At 40.0% G+C, this 25,494-nt stretch overlaps 1 protein-coding gene across 15 annotated transcripts in view; it reads left to right on the top strand.

The window, feature by feature from the left end:
- The first annotated feature begins 850 nt into the window (after positions 1 to 850).
- The window catches only part of SGCD (sarcoglycan delta), a 631,892-nt gene continuing 607,248 nt past the window's right edge, over positions 851 to 25,494 (top strand). For 2 of the 15 annotated variants that reach the window (XM_072990018.2, XM_072990017.2), the window contains exon 1: positions 854 to 1,895. The gene's annotated coding sequence lies outside the window, so the exon portion shown is untranslated. Of the gene's footprint in view, positions 1,896 to 1,918; positions 2,372 to 18,591; positions 25,060 to 25,494 lie in introns of those variants that run through there. The other 13 variants (XM_072990011.2, XM_072989991.2, XM_072989995.2 and 10 more) reach the window with 11 other exon arrangements.

The following is a 25,494-nucleotide window of genomic DNA, read 5'->3' as shown; positions in this document are numbered from 1 at the left end:
AATGTTTGGACACAAACTATCCCAACAACAACAAAAAATTGACTTTCTTTCTTAGTTTCCCATTTGACATTATTTGTGCTAGGTTGAAATCACTGGAATACAGCTTTGCATGTACATGTATGGATCTTTGTAAATGCAGAGTCTATAACACATACCTCCAGGCCCCATAAACCCCTCCAAGTGTTTCCTGCAAAGCTGGCCATGTGGTGAAGGAGGGCACTCCGTATTTCTTCTAGGGCTAGTTCTATCTGGCTATGTACCTCTCTGTTTATGTCCCTGTTTATGATTACTTCGCTGTGTGTATGCAAGTGGCAAGGAAAGAACATACACTTTTGCCCGGGTTCTGCTCGTCACTCAGGCTCATTTGCATCCCGCCCCACCAACCACTATGGGTACCCAGCCAGCACTGTTGGCGCTGTACTTCATCCCCTGGTATTTTGACCCTCTCCCTGTTTGTTCAGCCAAGTAGACCTCTGGCTGGAGCAGGACCCTTCGCGCCTCTCCCGCATCTTGTTGCTGCCAACCTAACGAGTTTCTCGGAGTCTTTGACTGATGTAAAAAGCCACGCGCGACACGCCAAGAAGCAGACTCTCAGTGCAGCGCGTGCGGGAGAGCCCTTCTTATTTCATTACTGGAGGCTGTGCTGCGTGAGGGAGAGCAAGAAGCCGCTCGCCAGGTGTCCCTGTGCGAAACCAAGCTGCCCCGCCGCTCCTCTTGCGGAGTGGGGGGAGGGCCTCGCCAGCTCCCTTCCCCGTCCTCGGCTGCTTTTCAAGGCTGACGAAAGGCTCCCTTGGCAAAGAGGGATTCCTAGAGCTGGCAGCTGAGGAAAGTCCCAGCTCCACGGCGAGGAGCGCGCGGGAAAACACCCCGCTGCTGCCGCCGCCACCGCAGCTCCCCTCCCCCCGCTTCGTAGGCCAGCTGTAGCGCGCGCACTCGCGCAGTCACGCACACAGAGAGAGGGACAGCAGGACGCTTGCACTGGGAAAACGCGGCACGTGGGGAACTAGCTGTATGAGGTGGCTTTTTTTTACTGCTGGTCCTGCTGCCGCTGAGGCGAGCTTGGCGTTCGCGCTGCTTCTGGAGCCCCCGGTCAACGGCGTGCCTCTCGCTGGGCTTTGCCGAGGAACCCCGCAAGCGGGAGAGAGCGGGAGAGAGCCCTTGAAGTGCAGGGAGGGGAGTGCGGAGCGTTAAAGGGGAAGCCCGGCGGCGGCAAAAACCAAGCCAGGAGGAGGAGAACGGCTGGCTGACACAGCGGGCGGGAATTTCCTCTCTTTTCAGTGATTGCCGGCTGGTCCAGCACCAGCAGCAGCAGCAGCTCCATGTGTGTGTTCCCCACAGCGATGCTTCTCCCGGCGAGGCAGCAGGATCCGGCTGAGTCTAGCTGGCGCTGAGGGGAGGAAGCGTGCGGGAGGGGCTCCGCGTGTGCATGCACCATCCAGCTGGGCTCCTCGGGCAAGGATGTCCCCGTCCTGAGGGCGCCTGAGGCAGGAGGAAGACGACGACGACGAGGGCTTCACCCGGGAGCTGCCGGGTGCTTGGAAGAGGAGCCGTACTGGCCGGCCTTGGCGGCTTGCCTTTTGCCTCCGCTCTCCGGCGCCGCTGGCTCCCCAGCCGCGGAGACATCATGATCTCCTAGCCGGCTCGCTCCACTCCCTGGCTCGCTGGTTCGCTTCCTCGCTCTCCCGCCCTGCCCCCACCCCTTCCCCTCTCGCCTCCCCTCTCGATCAAGCCATGGGATTACCCGCCGCCACCGGCTGGAAGGGCAGCTGCTGAACTTGTGTCCAGCGACGAGCGCACTCCCCTCCCACCTCAGAGTGCCCGCTTTCCCCATCCTGGACGGTTTTGGAGGGGGGGAAACTGCTTTGAGCTGGCAGAGCCTCGAACTACAGGGTGGGGTGAGTACCTCGCCTCCGCCGGGCTTTCACTGGAAATAAGTTGAGAGAGGTGGGGTCGAGGGGGAGGCAGGGGGAGCCACCATCCGCCCCCCCCTTTAATCGCCTGTAATCAATAAGTCCACCAACCCCGAAGCTGGATGCCAGCCCATCTATCTCACCATCCATCCGATGGCTGCGGGCGTGTTAAGTTTCTTGGGGTTTGCAACCTCTCTCGCTTTGCATATTGTGGCTCGGGGATCAGGATTGGAGAAGAAGAGCGAAACCTGCCGTCTGTCTGTTTGGGTGGTTCTCAGAGCCGTCTGTGCGTGTGCGGTGTCCTGATTTGCATTCAAAAAAGGGAAGGCAGATCTCTCAAGCGGACGGATCTTGGATGCTGGAATGCTACCCAATGGCACTTGCGAGCACCCTTGTTTTCTTGCTTGCCCGGTGTGCCTCAGTGGGCTCTGGAAACGAGTTTCCTGGCGTTTAGATGACAAGTAAGCTAAACGCAGTGGGGCACTTAGAGGAGGACTACAAGTACGTACATTGGTGGTGATAGGAGGGAGGTCACTGCAAGGAAGTCAAAGGTAGTTGTTCTTGCCAACCCTAATGTCTGGGCAAGATGCTAAAGCTTTCACATCTCCCTTAGTAGCAGAAATGTAGTCACTTGTGCCTTGCCCCCCACCCCCCATTGGAGACTGATGCATGCAAAAAGAGCTAGACAGGAATTCTGTTTGATGCTGGCCATCAACAGGTGATTTTTTTTAACAAATAAGACAAAGCAATTTCTTCACCCAGGTTAAAGCTGTCACAGCCTCATGCTGCATCTAGGAGAAGCAAACAGAATAGCATGACTTCCCTTTCTCTTTAGGCATACTCCTGTGTGTGCTGTCTAGAGATGGCACTTTCCTGATGGTGCACTGCTGAGAAACAGAAAATGGGTTCAGCTGAATCACTTTAATTGTCTTGGAAAGGTGACGTGAACTTTAGAGCAGCCAAGATACCATTTAGATTGAAGGGATGGAAGATTGCAGACCAGGGATTTCATAACTATCTGCTTTTCCATGTATTCTGTTTGCAGTAGCAACAATTCTTTGGGGAAAATAATAGCCTTTCAATCACAAAACCTCTCAGCCATGAATTGTAGAACTTTGGAGTGCTGGCCTTTTGAGTAACATATTTAATAATTCTCTGATGTTCCTCTGAAATTGTAGTTGATTTTAGGAAATCCTCTGTAGTGTAGCATTAAGGAAGTTTGTCATAGGTTTATATTTCTTGGTTATATTTCTTGGATTTATAGTATATGTTTATTGGTTTTCCTGTTTTCAAATTTGTAAGCCACCTGGAGTAGACCGTTGGTCTATATGGGCAGGGTAGAGGTCAAACAAACAAACAAACAAACAAACAAACAAACAAATAAAGTAATTTGGTTAGAGGACAACAGGGGTGATATAAAATACAGTTTTGTGAAACAAAAGCTCAAAACAGAAGGTGCGTACACTGAACTCTACTCAGAACAACTCAATTTCTTATGCCATTTCTGGATTTTTTGATTGATTGTAATTTGCATGTTCCCAACGCAGCATTTATGCTGAATTGATCCTACCAAATCTCTTAGAAGGAATAAAATCACAATTATACCCAATCATCAAAAATACCATATACTAGATTAATACTAGAAGAATACTTCTGGGAATGAAATTATTTATATGCTCTGAAAAGTTATACAAGGGAGTCTCAGAATCTTGTTTATACCACATTCTTAGTACTTTAAAAGTCTGCTTGCTGTTGAAGCACAAATTTGAAGTATTTTTAAAGGCTTAAATGGGATATCAAATAAGCGTTGCAGCCCAATCTTTGTTTGTTTATTATGACCTAAGCACCAAGGGGGGTTGCTTTCAAATAGATACATACAAGATAGCAGCTTTAGACACTGCTAACACTTCCTATTGGAACATCTGGCAGCTTTTATGTTGGCTTCATGAATCTTAAAAACATATACCATACATTGACACTATAGATATTTGCTTTGAAGTCCCATGGAAAGTAGTGGGACTTTTAAAAAAAACACAAACAAATAATTAAAAAACCTAACCCAGCCGTGTGGTCCAGGAACAAAATAAATACCTGACTTGGGCAATACTTTTATAGAGCCAATAATTATTCATAAGATGGACTTGTGATTTCTCCATAACTTTGCACCAAGCTCGGTATTAGAGAACATGTCTTAGGTGGAGTAACACCCACCCAATGTTCTATAATGTCTGGCCTGAAGAAAAGTGATTGAAAGTTCATAATTATGGAGATATTCTGGTAAGTCAATAAAATATTACCCAACTCTGATATTAGGAAGTAATTGTGTATAGGGTTGTAGCCTTCGAATAACTGGTGATGCCTAGTCTTTTCTTACTAGATGCAGTAAAAGCTCGTGCTGGTTGCAGACATGAAGAAGTGTTTCTTAATCTCCGGACAACAAACTGGATGACTGTTACTACAGTTTCCTCCTCCATTCTTACATGAAATCTCTTCTAGATATTGAGTTCTAGCACTGCTGCAGAACAGTCAGCCTGGCAGCTGGCATATTCACAACATTGTTGACTGCTTCTCATGACACAGTAGAAACAAAAATAAAAGTTTCACTTTAAAGCTCTCATTGGTCCTCAAGAATCCTCATTTGAGGAGTGAGCAGTAATTAAATTGTACACAATAGTTTATCATCATTTTTTTAAAAAAAGTCCACTGTTTTTAGTGGGTTTAAAATGGACTAAAATCTTTTTATAGCTTTTAAGTTTTGCATTCCTTTTGTATTGTGGAAATGATAGCCACAGGTACATTTTTAATATGATAGTGCATGAGAACTGATTTATATGACTATCTCCACACTCCAAGGATGATGATTTATTTATTTACTTTCCTGGTAGACTTTGAGTCTCATGCTGATTTTGTGCATGCGCAGACATCCATTTTGATGATGGTTTGCTCCATCCTGGAAGAAACTCTTGAAAGAAATTGAGTCCCTCCAAACTTGTAATCTGGAGAATCTTGGTAACTTCTGAAGACGTAATTGGCAAGCCAGAACTAAGGATTCCTTGTGATCTTGTTCCAGCTGGGCTGGTAGATTAGTAAACAGTACCTCAGGAAAATTAACCTGAAATAGAGGGTGACCAAGGGCAGAGAGCAAGATGTTTTGGTGGGAAACATGAGATACTGAGTGGTTAAAAAAGTGAAAAAAGTAACTTACTAGAACGAAGATTTACATAAAAGTATTTATTTATTTATTTATTTATTTATTTATTTATTTATTTATTTATTTATTTATTTATTCATTCATTCATTCATTCATTCATTCATTCATTCATTCAATTTTTACCCCGCCCCTCTACACTACGTCTACTCGGGGCGGCTTACAAAAATTAAAACATATTAAAACAATGTAGAAAATAACTAGCATAATGCAATTATTATAATTAATACTATCCAAGATGGCAACATTAAGAACCAGAAAAAAAAAGGGGGGGAAGTACTTAGGTGACTGGGGGGAAGGCCTTACCTTCTGTTTCGTTTCGTTTAGTCGTTTAGTCGTGTCCGACTCTTCGTGACCCCATGGACCAGAGCACGCCAGGCCCTCCTATCTTCCACTGCCTCCCGGAGTTGGGTCAGATTCATGTTGGTTGCTTCGGTGACACTGTCCAACCAGCTGATCCTTGGTCGTCCCCTTCTCCTCTTGCCTTCACACTTTCCCAACATTAGGTCTTTTCCAGGGAGTCCTCCCTTCTCATGAGATGGCCAAAGTATTGGAGCCTCAGCTTCAGGATCTGTCCTTCCAGTGAGCACTCAGGGTTGATTTCCTTTAGAATTGATAGGTTTGTTCTCCTTGCAGTCCAGGGGACTCTCAAGAGCCTCCTCCAGCACCACAATTCAGCCCCATTCTATTAGGTCTGTGAAGTGGAGGATAGATATACTTCAATTGTAAAAGTGTGTGTCTTGAAATGTTGGTTTCCCTTGCATTATGCAATTCATTATTTGACTACTGTACTTTGTTCTCATATTATTTTGAATTGATTTAAGCATGATTTTTCACAGAAAGATAGCTTATAGTTAAATCAATTATGGTGGTGGTGGTGGTGATTTTCTTGCTGTTATTTTTGAAAATTTTATTTTAAAACTGGACACTGCGGAAGCAGTTTCAACTTTGAAATTTTAATAAATGTATAAAAAGCAATGGCAGGAAGATTGACACCTTCTGTGGTGCATATTTACTCAATGGAAGCCATAAAGATTAAGTTTAAATTAATGTTGGTCATTTAAGCTGAGACAGTTCTTGCTGTAGAACATGGGAATTTGGCAGTTCAGTATTACAGTTTTTTTTTTAAAAAAAAATGTATGCATGTATGTATGTTTTGAATGTAAAATAATGTATTAGAACTTCATCCTTGGTATCTCCAATATAAAGCAGAGGAAAGTTACCTTGCCTTTAGCAAAGTGGGTTCTGAGACCTTTTAATAGTCTTGAGAAGGCAATTGTTATCACTGCTTTACTGTGTGGATCCTTGCAGTGTGTCATTTAATCAATTGGCCAGAGAAATACATGGCTTCATAATATCTCATTTTGCATGTTTGTAAATCTGGGCAGTTCAGTTATTATTCTTTTAGATAATTTTAGGTAGTGTATACTATTTTGACTTGTGTTCAAGACCATGCTGAGTTTGTTGAGACATTTTTATCCTCCTATCCATGAGACTGTATGTCCACCCTAGTTTTGGGTGGCTTTTCTCTGTTCTCCTGCCTTGTGTATGAATCAGAAACTATTTTTAGCACCTCTTCTGCAAATCAGAGTTAGAAACCATGGTTCAGTGTGGATTTCTCTTTCTAATTTGAAACGCAAGCAGTAATCATAACCTGCCAATTCATAGTTGGAAGCATCATATCAATTCAGCCTCTCTCATAGCAACTATATATCACAGGATATGTTTTAAAGGCTTGTGTACTAAAAATTCTACTTGAGAAATAATTGTAAGTGGCATTTGGAAAGAGTGATGAGGTGCATTAGTTGCTCCATCCACAAATCTACTGTCTTTTGCTTTCAAGGATGGAAAGTAGTGAAGCAATTTGAAATGAGTTTTTCAAGAGTGGTTGTTGTTGTTGCTGCTGCTAGTGGTGATGGTAGTGGTAGAGATGCGTCACAATGAGAGGGAATTTTCCCTTGTCTACTCCCTTGTCTACTACAGTGGTGTAGCTGAGGAAATTTCTGGGACCTCTTTTAGTTCCAGTGTATGGAACAACAAGAGTGGGGCGTGGTGGCACTGTAGGTTAAACCGCAGAAGCCTCTGTGCTGTAAGGTCTGTAGATCTTCAGCTGTAAGATTGAATCCATGTGACAGAGTGAGCTCCCGTCACTTGTCCCAGCTCCTGCCAAACTAGCAGCATGTAAATGTGAGTAGATAAATAGGTACCACTTCGGTGGAAAGGTAACAGCGTTCCATGTCTAGTCACGCTGGCCATGTGACCATGGAAACTGTCTTCAGACAAACGCTGACTCTATGGCTTAGAAATGGGGATGAACACTGCGCCCTGGAGTCAGACATAACTGGACTAAATGACAAGGGGAACCTTTATGGAACAACTTCCAACAGTAATTTTTCACCTGTAGAGCCAGGGACTTCCATTGTGGCAGAGCCCTTTATATTAAAGTTTCAGCCTGGCTGTGAAGACAATAGAGGGAAATTTCTGTGAGATCCTTAGCACTGCATCAGTCAACACTGCAAAGGGAGTGTAAAATTGCTGTATAAGATATGCGTTATGAAATGCTTCTGCTGAAGTTCCTGCTTCATCACAATTACCTTCTTGTTTTGGGACTGCTAGAAGGAATGTTTGTCACTTGTTCTTATGTACTGTTGGAAACTAGTAACAAAACGTGAAAACATAGCAAGCTTTAGCAGAGTTGAGGCTTTCTTGTTTGTACTGAAAATTGGAACAAGACTTCACTGTAGGCAGATTTGATGGCAAGCTTTCATTTATGATTGAAATATTTATATTTGAAATAAATACAGATATTTGACATCTTAACACTGGAAAGTTTAACCTGACAGTCAAACAATACAGAATTTACATTTAGAGTGAAAACTGACATTGGGAAATGAAATGTTTATGCAGCAGAAACATACTCTAAAATGCTTATGTACCTTCTTTTCAATAGTCTCATTTAAGTACGTTGGTTAATAGGAAAGCACCTCTTTTTAATATGTGTGCATGCATACACACACACTTAAGAATGAAATGTTTCTTTCCAAACAGTGGCCATATTCAATTGAATCTACTTCATTACTGTGAATATTGAAAATATTTTCATTAGTGTATTCTCTCATTCAAATGTTTCGTGTATTGTGTGTGTAAAGACTGATGGGCATAGAGTGTTGGGAGAAGTAGAGTACAGTGAAGCATAATGTTCTCTAGCGGAAACTTGGCAGAAATAAATGGTGTTTGAGAAAGAATATTGCTCTGTCCCATCTTTGACTGCCTTTTATTTGACTTGTATCCTGGTCTGCCTCATTGGCCCAGAGCAGGTTACAGCAGTTTTTAAAATTTTATCTATATAAAAATGAAAGCCTCTCTCTCACACATACTCACACTCATGCTCACACTCACTCACTCACTCACTCGCACACTCACACACTCACACTCACTCACTCACAGACACAGACACAGACACAGACACAGACACAGACACACACACACACACACACACACACACACACACATCCCGTCGTTGTGGAGCTTAATCCAACATGGTATAACCTCAGTTCTGGTCCTAAACATGTAAGATTTTAAAATCATCAGATTTATTTAAGACCAGAAGTACACATTTAACTTTGCTTGTAGAAATGGAAGGGGATTCTCAGCTCTCCTAATTAAGTAACAAGATTCTCCACTGATCTCACTGTATACTGCTATGAAGTGTACTTTTGCAGAAAGTTCATATACATTCACCTGGAAGTAAGTCCTCCCATCGGATTCAGTGTGGCTTATTCTGAATAAATTATGTGTAGGATTGTATTATTATTTACATATAAAAATCGAGACTTTTGAAAATGCTTCTATTCTTTGTTACATTTCGTAGCTCTCAGACCTGCCACAGTATTTTTTAAAAAGGAAATAAAAGAGAATGTAAATTTGAATCACTTTATTTGCAGCAAAATTCCATCAGACTTATCCCCTGCCCTGTGATTCATTCCAAAGTGAGTGTGCCCAGAGAGTGGAAATAATGCATTGCGTGTAGTGCTATGAATTGTAATTCCTTTAAACAAAAAACCAATGGTGTTATAATGTGACATTACAAAATTAGCACTCTGAGTTGTAACATTGTGATTTATTTTATTTTATTTTATTTGCTGTCTGAACACAATCTTCTCTGTTTTTGTTATGTTTCAAAGCAATATTTTTGTCAGAATTTTTCAAGAGTTAAATAGCCCAGGGCCAAACTTTACCACACCTTAAACTGGGAAAGTGCCACTGCTGCTTCTCTGCTCTTCCCTCAGATCTCTCTTTCTGCTATTTCTCTTCCTCTGTTTAGTCCCCCTGTTTCCTCATTCCTTCTACCTGATCTTGTAACAGTGCCATCTCCCTACTCACTGTGTAAAGTAGTACCTGCTGCACAGCTGAAAGCATTTTTGGCAAGATGCCCTCTGCTGCTCTTGACACTCTATTTTTCTGCCTCATTTTGCCCAACAGAGAGCCATCACTGGTATTATTCTGTTCTCTCATTAATCTTGTTGGTTATTTTCTTGTTTTTTTAAAAAAAACAAGTAACAGACGTTGCCACTTTTTAAAATGTTAATGATGCTCAGTTATAGAATAAATTACTTTTTAAAGAGTGCTTGTTGAGGAAAGAATACAGTAGGGATGTATATGAAAGCCGAACTATATGAATTGAAAAATCTACAGAATTAGAAATTTCTCATGTTTTCAGAAATATTTTATTATAGATTGGGCTTTTCCCCATAAAGAAAGCTGTTCTGTACAATTTAATGTCTCTCTAGACACTCTGCCTTCAGGGTAAGTTGTGGAGAATTTTAAAGGAGATGTGGAGTCAAAAGAGCCTCTAAGTTTTGCATTCTTTGATACATCCTTGCTTCACTTTGATGCAGATAGATCATACGTAGAACTTTGACAGTGTCTTGTCAGTTTTGGCAACAAACAGTATGATATTACTGGAATGTAGATCTTTGCAGTATAGTGTTATTGAAAATAAATGGGTGAGAAAATGACTTTTTGGCATCTAGGAGTTTGAAACATCCAGTCCTGAAATATATAAGTACCTCCAGTTCTGGACACCTCCTTTTCTTCCAATCTTCCTTGAATCTAAATTTATACATATATCTATTTATGTACACCAGTGGTCCCCAACCTTGGGCCTCTAGATGTTCTTGGACTTCAACTCCCAGAAATCCTGGCCAGCAGAGGTGGTGGTGAAGGCTTCTGGGAATTTTAGTCCAAGAACATCTGGAGACCCAAGGTTGGGGACCACTGGTGTACACCACAGTCCTATACATGCCCACTCTGAAGGAAGTAGCCGTGAGTAACAAGAACCATATTATACTGAAAATCTGCTATTCATACATACTTACTTGTCTTCAGCTTTCCAGCCATCACAGAATTGATTTATAGCTAAGCTCCCTGATTTGGCAATATCTGCTCAGATCTACAAAACAAAAACTCATTGATTTCCAACAGGCATTTTTTAAAAAAACACTACAGTATGCACTGAGTGAGGTGAAGAAACAAATTGACAGAGCATGAGAGGTACCCAGGAGCAACTTGGTATCAGACAGACTCAAAAGAGAAAATGGCACCGCACCACACTTGCAACTTCTAAGTGCCTATACCCATTTTCACTTGTCTCTAACTCCCACCCCAACACATAGTATCTAGAAACCTGTGCCTAAATATTTTATTCCCAGGTACGTATCTGATGAAGTGGGTTGTGAGCCATGAAAATGGAAACTGAAATTTATTGAAGTAAATTTGCTAGTTTTTAAGGTGACACAATATTTCTGTTTTGTTCTTTTGTTATATATTTGTGCCTTTATTTCTACATAACTAATAGAGATTTATTTTGAATAAGGCTACTGATACTGGAGCAAGAGCAAAACATGCAGCATTAAGCTGGGATCCTATTACAGTTTGTCTGGGAGTAACTCCCATTGAGCTCCGGGGGCTTATATTTTTTAATTTATATGTATTGGATTACACTGCTACTGTATTGTATCTACAGTTTCCAGATCTGGCCACTTCTTCATTGTCAGAGCTTGTTTCTCATTGAAGCAACGAATGGAATTAGTATTTGGAGGAAGACAACTACATTTCAGGATATTTCATAAACACTCCTGTGTTAAAAACAGAATTCTAGAGGGTTTGTATATGTTTGTTTTTTAGGATCTGAAATAAGCTGCCAAATAATGGTTGGAAAGAAGCTTTAAAATATACTGTAGTGCATGGAAGCAAGGATGCTTATTTCCATTTCCAAGGAAGCTACCATTAATTTTCCTAAGTACATGTTAAACAGATAATACTTCCTATCTCCTTTTCATAACTTTTGCATAAGGTTTTTCTTATTAGACATTTGTATGCATCAGACCCACAAGGTTACAGATTTTGCTTGAAATATTTCTACTGCAGTCTTTTGTCTGAATAATTTGTACTGACAATTGCTTAAACAAATAGAAGTAAAATGTGCCAACCTCTTGGTATGGATTTTTGCAAATTAATGAGCATAGCTCCAAATAAATGAGAGTGGCATATAAATATTTTATAGAAAATTGCTGGGGTTAAGAAATGCATCAAAATGTACCATTTCCCCCCCAGAAATGTATGATAATGTCATTACAATAGGAAACAATTTCACTCTTCCTTTTCATCTTCTTTCTCATTTGAAATATACATATATAAACCAACGGCAAACATATATGGTTCAAAGGTTGAAAAAGTTAAGTTTTGAACTACAACTCCCAAAATCCTCCACTCCAAAAAGTAACTTTCCCAAACTAGCTTTTTCCTAGCAGCCCCAAATCAGCAATTTTTAATCTAGTCATTACTAGGTTGATCTGTTATACACCATGCATAACACTGATAAAGATGATACAAGAGCTGCAATTATTATGTCATAAATAATATAACCATTATATTTTATATCAGTAGATGCACGTACAGTGTTTTCTCTATAGTAATTCTTTTTGAACTATGTACTATTTTAAATAAAAATCATGTATTTGTTGAGAAGCTTGTTGCCATTGGTAGACAATTATATATTAATTTCATTGTATTGCCAAAAGACAAGAAATAACATGCAACATATTCCTGGGTTTATGTTTCCTGCATTCTCCATTGCCTATTTGATTTGCACTTGTTAGAAGCAAACTGAGTGTCATCATATTCGACTGATTACTTTAATAACAAGAGAAACATCCTTCTGTAATGAGCCAGGGTTATCACTGCTGGATAGTGAGCTGGCTTGCATCGAAGATGGTAGCTATTGCTATTTGAAGCACAGTGAAAAAATATAAAAGAGGAGACATTTCTGTAAACTTTGTTTGGCCAATATCTAATTAAAAGTGAACTCTTTTGAACTGTGTACTCCTTTCCTGATAAAAAGCTTTTCTGGAAAGGCTGTCCCACTCCAATAACTTCTGAAGTCTTTGAAAGCCATGCACGGAAAATCATTTTGACTTTTCATTCCAGCTTTTCATGAGAGACTTGCTACCAAATGTAAGACTTAAAGTTTTATCCTGAATACTGTAGTTTTTGTATGTACAATAGTGGAAAATTGTGTCAGAGGTCCTTATAGTAGGGAAATCTATAAACTTAGGTATAAAAGGCTTTTCTAATTTGAAAAAAAACAAGGTAAAAGGGATTTTGGGGAACGTTTTAATGTGATATATAGGTGCAGGAAATTTTTTTATTGTGTATTTAGTCTTACAGTGGAATTGAGGTCTTTTCAAAGCTACAGTAAGCAAATTTGCAGTATGTTACTTAAACCTTGTTTTCCTTTTTCAACCAGCATTCAGGGCAGACTTTTGGAGTGGTGTGAAATCCTTGCCTTGTTAGCACTGTTAGGACTTCAAGAAGATTTAGTTCCATGCTTATGTGCATTTTTCCATGGTGAAAACTTGTTTTAATAAACTGGCATCTGCTTGTCACACCTTTTGTGGAAGAGTCTTTCTCTGCAAATGAAAGCCATGGGGACATACCTCAGATAAAGGGATGAATTGAAGAAAGAACTTGAAGCTCTAGCCAAGGCACTGCACACTGAAGCAGAGCCTGTACCCTCCAGAGAGACTCCACACTTCCAGGCTGCAAGGAGCAGCTAAAACAGGAGTGGTTGCAGATGTTGCATTGACCCAAGCTCCAACTGCATACTTCTCAAATGTAACCTGGCTGCTGAAATCAGTGCCAAATTCACCCAGCTTGTTTGAATGCTCTCAGAATTATTTCCATTTATTTTGATTGCTTTTATGACCAAACCTTGATGCTCTACTAACTACTCTTCTGTAGTATTTGGACTGTTGAGACAGTAGAATTCTGATTTATCATGCAATCCTGATTTCAACTCTGCCCTTTTTTGCCTTTTCCTTTGAACTATATGCTGCCATTAGAGATGGGCATGTATCACTGATTTGTTGATCTGTGATGGTTCGGATGATGACTGAACAGGTGTTTGCAGTTTGGTGCCCTGCCCCTTCCAGCAGTTGCCAGCTCAAACACAGTGCCCAGAGGAGGCATGGCAGAGAAGCCGGGGCACTGTTTTCAGATGGGTGCCCACTGGACGAGATGAGGCGCTGAATCTCAGAACACCTATTAGGCTGTCCTCTGAACGAACATGAAACGCCAAACCAGTGGTTCATGCCCACCACTAATGACAGCATATAGTTCATTAACTCCTTGTTTTGTACTGATCTGGACTTCCTTTTCACACATCGCCAGAGAGACAGCATTCCTATCTTTAATTCCTATCTGGAATTGGGTACTTATGGCTAGAAACCTGGACACTGCTTCCGGAAAACTCGCTCAATACTTTCTTTTGAATATAAACTAATGAGTTCAATCCAGCTATGCTGGTCTGTCAGCAGAATGGAAACCACTGGTGTAATGGATTCACCCTCTTTCCTATATTCCTCATGTATTTCTTCAGTTGTCCCAGAGAATTGAAAGGCTATTGAAGTATGAAAAAGAAGACAGGTTTGTCAAGTCAACACAAATGAAAATCTTGTTTATTTACAGCTGGATTTAGCTGAATATGAGTAACATGAACCATATTCCATAACCAGTATAAGACTGCATTAAAGTTGCCTAAAATTGCCACTATCACCTATAACTGTGTTTGTCAAGCTTTGATATTTTATATGCTGCCACCAATTACTGCTGTAGAACCTGTGTCCCATCATGACAGTGACAAAAAACCACAATCAGCTTTTTTTTCTTGTAAAGGACACATGTGTTTATAAACATTTTGTTATTTATCCTTTATGGTAACCTAGAAGGTAGGGCAAACAAGGGATTAACACAAAGACTTGGTGTACACAGTTACTACTGATATGCCAACATTTCACAGATGGATAATCTATGAGATATAAGTCAAGAGGTGGTGGAACATCATGCTTACAAGATAATATTTATTTATTTATTTATTTTTATTTAATTTATATCCCGCCTATCTGAATCACATAGGACCACTCTAGGCAGCTGAGATCGAAGTAGAGTAAAGTAATAATAACTGTTATGAAAAATGTGACCACCCGGACAATTTCTGTGTCCCACCAATGATGTGTGTTGTGTCCTGTTGGTTGACAACTGCTAGCATCTCTTCATCATTCATTAACTCTGCCACACATTCAGGTTAGCCTCGATTAGTGTGGCATAGTGGTTAAAGTGTTAGTTTGGTACTTGGGAAATCTGCCTTGTAGTCCCTCCTAGACCATGGACTAAACAGGGTGACCTTGGCCAAACAATACTCTCTCAGTCTGATTTCCCTTATACTATGGTTGCTGCGAGGATTAAGTAGGGAAATGGATGTTGCCTTGAAAAAGCAAGGTAGTATAGAAATGTATTAAATATAGTGCTGCTCTCTTTTATAAATCTTGTATGTGTTTTCGCTGTCAAGTCAGATCCAACTTATCGTAACCTTTATTGGGCTTTCAAGGTAAGTGAGATACACCATGGCATCCTTCAGTCTCGAAAGACTATGGTATCATGCTCTGTATCAAGGACTTGGAACAGCGTCTAGTGTGGCTGAGAAGGCCAATTCGAGAGTGACAATCCCTTCCACACGGAAGACAAATCCAGTCTCTCCCCTGTCCAGCTCCCTGATTTTGCTGGTTTCTGGACTGCCTCTTTGCCTCAGCCTGCTGGACAAGGGTCTCTTCAAATTGGGAGAGGCCATGATGCACTGCCTGCCTCCAGCCTGAACGCTCAGATGTCAAGATTTCCCATCTGTTGAGATCCATTCCTAAGGCCTTCAGATCCCGCTTGCAGATGTCCTTGTATTGAAGCTGTGGTCTCCCTCTGGGGCGATTTCCCTGCGCTAATTCTCCATATAGGAGATCTGTTGGGATCCATCAGCCATTACATTGGGAATCTTCAGTAAATGATTAAGGGGAATTATGAACAGTAGTATTTTGAGATTTTGAAATAGTTACAGAGCCTATATCTTTGATTGGGGAGAGGCAGTGCAACTTTATTTTCAGAAAAAAAAACATTGGCAATTGATATTCATGGTAAAATAAGGACACAAAGCTTATAGGCGGAACCAACCTCTTTGTAAGGCAGAATACACAGATGTTCATCATACTGTGACCTTTCAAAGACCTAATGAACATTTGGCTGCTTTATTTTTCTTGTTTCTAAGATCCTTGGCATCCACACTGAGCAGAAATCAATGGCTGGGGACTGGAGTAATTAGTTGCCACCGAGGTATGGCCGTTGAACGAATAATTGGAAATCTTTGTAGTACCAGTAGGGCATCTTACATTATTTCCATGGACCCCAATACATTTCATTTTGTTAGATGCTGAAAATAATTAAGATTGCTTCCAGAATCATCTGCCCAAACTAGCCTTCAGTATATCTTATTAATGAGAACCATGGCCAAGATTGCTTATGTAGTGTGAAGTCCCACATGCTGTTACAAGCCTTAATCCTACATATAATATAAAACTCAAAAGTGACTAGTCATTCACTTCATGTTGGAAATAAAAACCTTCCTGTTCTTTTTCCTTTCATATATTTTTCACACACACATACACACACACACACACACACACACACACCTACCTCACAAATTAAAAACACAAGATAAGACACCTAATGATACTAAGTTTCAAAGTTAGCATAAAGATTATTAATAACAGAGGCCAACTATACTTTTCCATTTATTGACATGTAATTTATATTTCTAAGAATTCCAACTTTCTGTTAATATATTCAAATATTATAGCATTACCATCTGATATGTTAGCATAAAAAGATTTTTGAAGAAGAAACATAATTTCTCCATTTAAAAAAAATCAAACTGTTTCAAAGAAAAGTATTTGCATCGTGTTGACTAGATATGCTATCAATGAAAAGATGAATCAAAAATGTGCCAAACTGACATAACAACTGTGCAGTGTCCTAGAGCCTTTTAGATTAATAGTGAGGTTGCACAGCATAAGGTCTTTCCTGTGTATTATAACAGTGTTATGCCTGAGGCATAACATGTATACATTACTCTGTGGGGTGTATATGTGTGTGGTTGGGGAAGACTCTCAAAGAATCATCTGACTTATCCTGGTATCTTTTCTCTCTAGAGATATCAATGAAGTAGCTGTTTATTGCTCTTTTCTCCAATGTTATCTTAACATCAGGAGAGAGGTGGTCCACAGCTTGTAACAGCTTGTGTCTAACCAAGTGGTCCTAGGTCCCTGAAATGGAACCTCCAGAAAATTGTTTAGATTGCTACATTCCACAAGGCAGTTATTTCTGCTTTAAAACGATTACTTAGGGCTGCTACTCTGGAACATTTTTCCCCCATCTTTGCTGTGGAACATGGTCTTCTCTATTGTGACTTCAATGTAGAACATTGTGTACATTGATGTGTTAGTCATGGCAGTAATGAATAGCAGCTGTGGAAAGAGATAGCCTTGACATCCAGCATAGACATGGGGGGGTTGTTGTTTTTGTTGTTGTTTTTTGCAGTGGGTGGATTTGCAACCTAAAACATTACCCCTAAGCTTTTGCCATCTCTGGGTCTACTAGTACTGTAGATCCTTTTCTATCTTCTGAATGCTCCTCTGCAAACTGACCAATAATACCTCTCTGGGGTTTCAGAGAGGAGCCTTTTCCAGTGGTCTGCCATTGAATTATAGCTTCAAAAACAGTTTAAATGCCACTTTAAACTATATTGTAAAACTGTAATTTGGAGCTAATGATGACTAGTGAAAACACCACTAAGTGTGGTGCACCATCATTAACTCCTAAAATTAGAGGGTGGAGTATTTGCTTGAGAGTAAAGATCAGTACATGATTCCATGTTTATGATTCCATGTGTATTCTGTGCACAGTTAAGCTTACATTGGGCAGTATCATGCCTACTGTGTGGCTATGTTTGGACATTATAACAAGCTGGAATTCAAAAGAAGGAAGGTGCTGTATCAGCTCATTACTCTTTTATTTAGGAAACCCACAGATAAAATTATCTGCATTTTAAATGCCTCCATCCTGAGGCATTTAGATGTAACCTTCCATATGGATGGTTTCTAAGAATGAAATGTTGTTGCTCAAGTGAAACAACATTTATTTATTTATTTATTTATTTATTTATTTATTTATTTATTTATTTATTTATTTATTTATTTATTTATTTATTTATTTATTCATTCATTCATTCATTCATTCATTCATTCATTCATTCATTCATTTATTTATTTATTTATTTATTTATTTATTTATTTATTGCACTTATATGCCGCCCATCTAGACATTGTCTACTGTGGGCGGCTCACAACAGACAAGATAAAAATAGTTAATATATAGTAACAGCTTTACAGCGATATACAGTGGTGCCCCGCACAGCGAGGTTAATCCGTTCCGGATTAACCTTCGATGTGGGAAACATAGTTGTGCGGGAGGGAAAAAGCCATAGAAACACATTGAACTTTGTTCAATGCGTTCCTATGGCTTTCAAACTCACCGTTCAGCGAAGTTCCTCCATAGGCGGCAGCCATTTTCGCGCCCTCCCCTCGCAGAACGAGGGCGCCAAAATGGCTGCCATCAGCTGTTCGGCGGGTAAAAAATGGCCGCCGGAACAGCTGAAAGGGGCCGGGGCGCAGCGTTTCCGCGCCCTTGGTAAGCAAGGGGAGCGCGCGAAAACGCTGCCGGAAGCCCCAAAATGGTTGCGCGCAGCCATTTCGGGGCTTCCGCAGCGTTTTCGCGCGCTCCCCTTGCTTACCAAGGGCGTGAAAACGCTGCGCCCCGGCCCCTTTCGGCTGTTCCGGCGGCCATTTTTTACCCGCCGAACAGCTGATCGGCAGGTCGCAAAGCGAAGGTCGGTAAGCGAGCAGCTTACCGACCTTCGTTCTGCGATTTTTGCCCATAGGGGCCATTGTTGTGCGATCGCTTTAGCGATTGCAAGAGCGTCACCGTAGAGCGAATTCATCGCTCTACAGTGCGCTCGTTGTGCGAGGCACCACTGTACAATGAAAACAATAGTTCAATTTGGGAAGAACAAAATTAAGTAGTGCTTGGAGGGAAGGCCTGTCTGAGTAACCAGGTCTGAAGTTGGTTTTTAAAAATGCCCAGCAAGGGGGCCAAACGGATCTCGGAGGGGAGTTTGTTCCAAAGAGGAGAAGCCACTGCTGAGAAGGCCAGGTGTCTTGTTTTTTCTTTCCAGACCTCCCTTGGTGTTAGGCTCCTCAGTCGCCCCTCCTGACTGTATTGAGTGGTATGGGTAGATCTAGGTAGGAGGAGGCATTCCGCCAAGTATTGAGGTCCTAAACCAGGCTTTGTATGTAATCATTAAAACTTTGAAATCAACTACATTTCATTTCTAAGAATGAAATGTAGTTGCTCAAGTGAAACAAATTTAAACAGCAAACTCATGTATTAACTAACTAATCATAGGACAGGAAGTGTCTACATAAAATAGTTATTTCAAGTTTGTTCAAAGCATCTCATAAAGCATGATCTGACCTTTGCAATGTGATTGAATGTCTTCAATTTCCTGAATTGTAGTCTGATATTCAGCCATATTGTTAACGGGTTACAAGGGAATATTAAGAAACTTTGGTACTTAATCCCACAAATATTGTGATCAAATACTCTTGATCTCATTAAAACAAACAAAAAATGTAGGAAATATGAGCTGGGGATGTATTTAAAGAACAAGGCATACTTGACAAGAGCCAATTTGTTTGTTGACATTTGGTCTCTTTTGGATAAAGTGCCAAAAATATATAGATAATTCTAACCATACAATTTTTGTTTTATACCATTTTGCCACAAGTAATAGTACTTTTGTGATACATGCTAGAATCTTAATTGCTTATACAGTTGTAAAGTAGCAATTGCCTAAAGTGTTTCTGCCCCTCTTGTAGGCTCTCCTTTATGTGAAAGGACATGCAGTTACTGTGAAATTTGTCATTTGATCAGTCATGTAACAAATTGTGCTAAGGGTACTGCATCAGAGGGGGAATATGCTGTGTCATTTTTCTTATGTGAGCATAAAACATAAATTGGATTTTGGCCAGTACCAAAAAAAAACCTGTATGGGGGGGGGGGAACAAGACTTAAAAAAATTATTAGATGAATTTTTGTGCTAGGAGCTGTCTAATATTCTGCTATGTGAAACCCAAATATTCTGCAACAAATCTCAGATTCTGGGTGTTGAAAGGATAAACACTAAATGATAACATCCTACTGAAGAAAGAAATAGAATGGACTTTAAATGGAAGGTTTTGGCCCCATTGAGTATGAATGAGTCACTGAATTTTCTTCCATTCTTTGAAAATTAAGATCTGGAGGTGTTTTTCCCCCCTTTTTTTCTTTTTCTTTTAATTCTTCCCTTCTTCCTAATCCAGTCATGCCCAGAATAAGAGTGCCCTTCAATCTAATTGTCATTCTCCAACTGCATATATCTCCTGCAGACAAAATAAAATTCATAGCTTTTCATTGACAAGTGTTACTCTCCAGTAAGTTGGTTCAGAAATATTTCAGTAATAAAAATGTATACATACAGTAAATATCTATAGGCTCTTTAATGCAGTGTACAGATAACTAAATGTTTATCTACTCTGTGATATCTATAAAAACTGTATATGCTTCCTCTTATATATTTTTATAGCCTCTTGAAGAAAGTCTTTGAATATTCACAGGGTGAGATGCATCAGGCTTTTAGGGGTCAATAAACATTGTTTCTTTCCATTTTGAGATTTATCACTTTTGTACCTGCACTTGTTATAGTGACTTGCAAAACCAATAAAGAGCCAGCACTCTGCCTTATCTCTCTCCACAAAAACCATATAATTAATCTGTTCCATAGTTGATTATTTGATTTGTCAAGAGGAAAGTAGGCCAGAGAGACATCTCCTTGCGTTTCTGTGATCTTATGGGAAAATATACCACTCTATATACTGCATTCTCTATAATTATGTGATAGAGATAAACTACTTCAAAATGGCTGAGCCAGATTTCGGCATTTTATTTTTGTGGTGTGCAATATAATAGGCATTTTTGTCATAAACTCTTCATGGCCTTATGCTTCAAGACTAATAGTGCTATCATACTTGTGTACTAACACAAACATTTAACTCAGTGAATATTTACATATTTGTTAAAAAAAAGAGATGATAAAATTTGTGTCAGTGGCATAAGCCCATCTATGTGTGTGTCAGTGGCATAAGCCCATCTATGTGTGTGTTCAGTCGTTTAGTCGCGTCCGACTCTTCGTGACCCCATGGACCAGAGCACGCCAGGCCCTCCTATCTTCCACCGCCTCCCGGAGTTGTGTCAAATTCATGTTGGTTGCTTCGATGACACTGTCCAACCATCTCATCCTCGGTCGTCCCCTTCTCCTCTTGCCTTCACACTTTCCCAACATCAAAGTCTTTTCCAAGGAGTCTTCTCTTCTCATGAGATGGCCAAAGTACTGGAGCCTCAGCTTCAGGATCTGTCCTTCCAATGAGCACTCGGGGTTGATTTCCTTTAGAATTGATAGGTTTGTTCTCTTTGCAGTCCAGGGAACTCTCAAGAGTCTCCTCCAGCACCACAATTCAAAGGCATCAATTCTTCGGCGGTCAGCTTTCTTTATGGTCCAGCTCTCACTTCCATACGTCACGACCGGAAAAACCATAGCTTTGACTATTCGGACTTTTGTTGGCAAGGTGATGTCTCTGCTTTTTAAGATGCTGTCAAGGTTTTTCATCGCTTTCCTCCCAAGAAGCAGGCGTCTGTTAATTTCAGGGCTGCTGTCTCCATCTGCAGTGATCATGGAGCCCAAGAAAGTAAAATCTGTCACTGCCTCCATATCTTCCCCTTCTATTTCCCAGGAGGTGATGGGACCAGTGGCCATGATCTTAGTTTTTTTGATGTTGAATTTCAGACCGTTTTTTGTGCTCTCCTCTTTCACCCTTATTAAGAGGTTCTTTAGTTCCTCCTCACTTTCCGCCATCAGAGTGGTATCATCTGCATATCGGAGGTTGTTGATATTTCTTCCTGCAATCTTAATTCCAGCTTGGGATTCCTCCAGTCCAGCCTTCCGCATGATGTATTCTGCGTATAAGTTAAATAAGCAGGGTGACAATATACAGCCTTGTCGTACTCCTTTCCCAATTTTGAACCAATCCGTTGTTCCATATCCAGTTCTAACTGTTAAGCCCATCTATGTAATCAATGCTTAATACAAAGTATTGTCAAATCAGACATTTTTCATCCACATAAAAAACCATTGATTCCTTATGGGTGAATTAAAGAGTCATTGATTTGTTATGAAAATGTATTCAGACTCTTTGTGATGAAGCATGTATTTTTATTGTGCTGCTGATTTTATTCAAAAATCTTTCTCCAGGAGTTTCTTCTTCTTCTTCTTCTTCTTCTTCTTCTTCTAGACATAATGAATGAAAGGCAACGGGACATTGGACTTGGCTCACAGAAAATTAGGAGATAATTTCCACTGTATTTCCTGTTTCTCAGTCTCTTATTGTTTCTGACATTTACTGTACTGCTACTGCACAGCAGTAGCTAAAAGACAAACAATTGTCTCCTTCATAGGCCAGCTGCAGTTTCAAAAGCACAAACCATCTTGGCCTCTTAGGACTACAGAGAATAACATTTATGCCATTCTAGTGTATACAGAATAGAGTTTCAAAGCCTGAAATGAATGTGGCATGGCTTTTGAAGTTGCAGCTACCAGCAGAATAGAATTTCCAGTTAACACTGTAATATTTTTGTTCCTTGACATGCATCTTACCTCATTGCATCATTTTTACACAATCATTTTGACAAAATGAGTTGTAGTTAAACCCACAAGAAAGAAAAAAAACCCATTTAAAGCTTATCCCTTTAATGGTAAATTGGGATGTTTTTATTCTACATCAGGAAATGTGTGACACTTACATATATGCTTACTTAGCCTTGATGTTCATAGCTCCAAACCTGAATTTAGAGGACTGTCCTTTATAAGTATACTTTGGAATATGTTAAACATTGTTCACAAATCTAGCTGCACAAATCCAGTAGGCCCACTGGATCAGTGGAACTCACATAAATGTTGGCTTACCAAGTTCCAAATGATGTAGAGAGCCTACTCTTTTTCAAACCTCCTTCACAAACTTTAGAAGCAAGATAAAGAACAAGCCCCTTAATTTTTGTGGCATACAACACAACGCCAAGAAGACCCAACCTTTCTTGACTGAAATAATAATTGAAGTGTTTAACTAATATAGTAATAATCGTCAGTTCTATAGTAATAATCGTCAGTTCTGACCATGGTGACCTTTTTCCAGGTTTTCCAGGTAGTTTACCATTCCTTGCTTCTGGGCGTGCTTTACAACTGTGCAGTTCGCCCAATGCTAGCTAGCCCATGCAGTTTGCATGGCTTAGCTATTCTCCCAGGAGGCAAAATGGGGAAATCAAACTCCCAACCTAACTCACTGAGCTATCCAGCCAGCGTTATCAAACTGAAGCATAAAATAATTAAATAGATTTTCATAGGTTTATCATAGTAGTGAAATCCTATACACATTCATTCATTTTTGCCTAACCATATTTCAGTAGGACTTTTTAAGTGAGTAGACACAGGATGGCAGCACAAATTATCTTCAATTAATGTGCCCTCACCTCTGCCTACACTGATCAAAATTCCCAGAAAAGGCTGCACTTACACTGAGCATGGGGAGCAGAGAAGAAGATAAATAGCTGTAATTGCTAGACCTCTAAAAATAACTTGATTTACATAGAATCATGTGTGTACTGTATTTAAATGTAGTGTTAATAATTTGTCCTTTTGTTATACTTTATGACTTTGTATATCACAGCTACTTTCACGAGATTTTTGCAAGCAAATGATAAAATGATATTTGGGGAAATGCTTTTTTAAACATAGGGGAAGATTCATTCAGTTCTAGAAGAATGTCCACAATGCAAAGATTTTTAGCAGCAGATGTTTAATGTCCCATAACCTAGAGACCTCTAGAATTACTCATTCTGTACTCATGGTAAGCTATGCTCTCCAGAACCATCAAGTACTAATAAAATATAGTCTTAAACTAAGGGCTGTTACACCTTTCAGTCTTTTCACACAGATGTGTATACATGGTACAATTTTAGTGTATTTCTTACACATTTGCAGGTGCAAAGGTTTTTGTAGGCCACCTTCTGTAAGCAGAATTTTATGTGTGAAGTGGTAATTGAAGGTTGTTGAATACAAATACTGAGAATGAATTTCTACTGGTAAAACTAGCACTCTTTTCCTATCTTGTAATTTCACGAGCTGTTCTACACCTAGTGCAAAAGTCATATGGCTCATTAACCAGGTAGGAGAACTTAAATTTATCTGTCAAGCAACAGTGTCATGTTGTCTCTGAATTCCACATTTCTCAGAAATTTATTCAAATGGCATTGAATAGTGCCATTGGCACTTCCCATATAAATGTGATTTGAAGCAAGATGGCAGGAACTAATTTTTGATAGTTTTGTAACAGTAGGTCATTGGAAGCCTTGATACACTGTGCCTGGATTCTGATCTGCTGCGCTAATTGTTAGCAATGTGCAGACTGAATATACAGTACAGTATGCCCTGGCTAGTGAAAAGTATCACCAATTGCCTCACGCCTCTCTGGGTTTCATTGTACTTGTATAAATAAAGTGTTGTGTTGGTTTTTCATACAGCAGGACTGATATTGGCAGTGACACCTTGTTAAATTGAAGGACTGTCTCTTTTATTACAGATAATGCAAGACAAACTACATTTTCTTTCTGACAATACACTCTGTGTAAATGATAAAGCCCAGAGAGAGTTATGTTTGAGTTTATAGTTCCTTTAATATTGTTTCTCAAAAGTACTATATTTTTAAGAGTGTTTATGTTTGTAAAGGGAGGGGCTGGCAGGTGGAGAGTGGGCCTTTTAAAAACTGAGCAGCAGAGAGCTATTTTGTGTGATAAATACATCAAACAAAAAATAATGTCCTGTGGTATCTGTGTTCATGGGGAACATTAATTTGCACGGGGGAAAAAAAAATCTCCAAGCATTTTTGTCTATAACTTACTTTGAAAGCAACTTTGTTCCAGGATACTGTTGCTGCTATTTGGTCCTGCAATGTCTTTATTAAATTATTTTAAAGGTGTAAGTGGCATCATTAGTCATCTAGCCCAAAGACCCTTAGGCTACATGCCCATTTCTTTGAGACATCCTTTCTGACAGGCTCTAGACTTTATAATGCAGAAAGGACACTGGAAAGCCCTTTGGTTTTGCTGTGGAAGGATCTCCAAAAGGCTCAGAATCATATCCTCACATGTTCCTTTTTTTGCTTCAACTTCTCTGAGTGACTGACTACCTTCTGCTTCTCAGGCAAAAAGGAGTACACCTGGCATTCATGCTGTGCTTCACAGCTAGTAACACCACTTCCAGCTGTGCTTGGTATGAATTTGGAAGTCTGACTGAAACAGGTAGGGCTGTTTATGGGCTTAATGTTAAAAGTTAAGACAGTAAATGTAAACATATTTCTTCTGAATTTAAAGACCAAACTCACTTTACAAATTGTTTGTCTTTTGAGCAGTCACATTCTCAGCTCTATAGACAGAATGTTTGCAATAAAACTGTAGCACAGACTACTTTTCCTGAACAACTCCTCATAAAACTCTCTGATCTCACTCTGTGCCCTAACTCCCTTTGGTTCTGACTAAACCGTCATCTCTTAACTAGAGATGCTATTCTGATACATACTTTATACAATTAAGGTATGTTTATACACAGAGGCTCAAAATGAGCAGAATCATCACACAGAGTTGCACCCATTCGCTTGAAGAGGAAACACAAACTGCTATTACTTTGGGGCAGTTTTTCATGCGACTTGAAGACATGGTAAACATCAAAGGGAGGAT

The sequence above is a fragment of the Pogona vitticeps genome, chromosome 2, assembly GCF_051106095.1.
Source record: "Pogona vitticeps strain Pit_001003342236 chromosome 2, PviZW2.1, whole genome shotgun sequence".
Classification (NCBI taxonomy): domain Eukaryota; kingdom Metazoa; phylum Chordata; class Lepidosauria; order Squamata; family Agamidae; genus Pogona; species Pogona vitticeps.
The sequence above is the reverse complement of the archived record's forward strand: the minus strand, read 5'-3'. Positions and strand labels throughout refer to the sequence as shown.